Source organism: Wasmannia auropunctata, unplaced genomic scaffold (assembly GCF_000956235.1).
Source record: "Wasmannia auropunctata unplaced genomic scaffold, wasmannia.A_1.0 LD336060.1, whole genome shotgun sequence".
In the NCBI taxonomy this organism is placed as follows: Eukaryota; Metazoa; Arthropoda; class Insecta; order Hymenoptera; family Formicidae; genus Wasmannia; species Wasmannia auropunctata.
In genome coordinates this window covers 2515722-2516565 of record NW_012026830.1, presented here as the reverse complement: position 1 = coordinate 2516565, position 844 = coordinate 2515722, and positions in this window count along the sequence as shown.

The following is an 844-nucleotide window of genomic DNA, read 5'->3' as shown; positions in this document are numbered from 1 at the left end:
AAAATTATTGTTAATTGTTAAATAAATGATTGATAAAGCATTGAAAAGGTGAAAAAATTGTATATTTATTGTGTGTCTTAGATTCTATCCTTTACTTATTTAATGCAACACGAAGATCACAGCTTTCTTTACGCGATAAGCAATTGTATAATACAATTGTATCTGTAACGAAAACCTCAAAGCAATTAACAAGAAGGCGAGCTTCTTTATATGAAAGATTGAAAAAAGTTCAGGAATTAGCTTAAAAAAATTTTGAAACGAAAATTGAGGAAATGCCAGAACTAATGCAACGTTTTTTCCTGTCTAATTTAAATAATAGTAAACGTAATAAATATAAACGGCAATATTCAATATCAGATAAAGCTTTCGTTATATCTATAGCAAAACGAGGTCCAAAAGTGTACAGATTTTTATCAAATATCTTTTGTTTACCTTCTATAGAAACATTAAGAAAATTTTCACATGAAATACCCATTAATTCTGGCTTATCAAATTGCGTATTCGAAAATTTACAAAAAAAGGTTGCAACATTTACTGATTACAGAGAAAAATATTGTGTATTATTATTTGACGAGTTGAAATTAAGTGCGGGATTACACTATAATACATTTACAGATGTTGTGGAAGGATTGGTTGATAATGGTTTCGAGAGAAATATTAATATTGCAGATCACGCCCAAGTATGGTTATTAAAAGGAATTTACGGGCAAAGGCCATGGAAACAACCTCTCCTTTACACGTTTTGTCAGGACACATCATCATATGAAAACATTATACGAATGTATAAAGAAATAGTTCAGCGATGCCACAATATCGGTTTAATAATAGTAGCTTCAATTTGTGA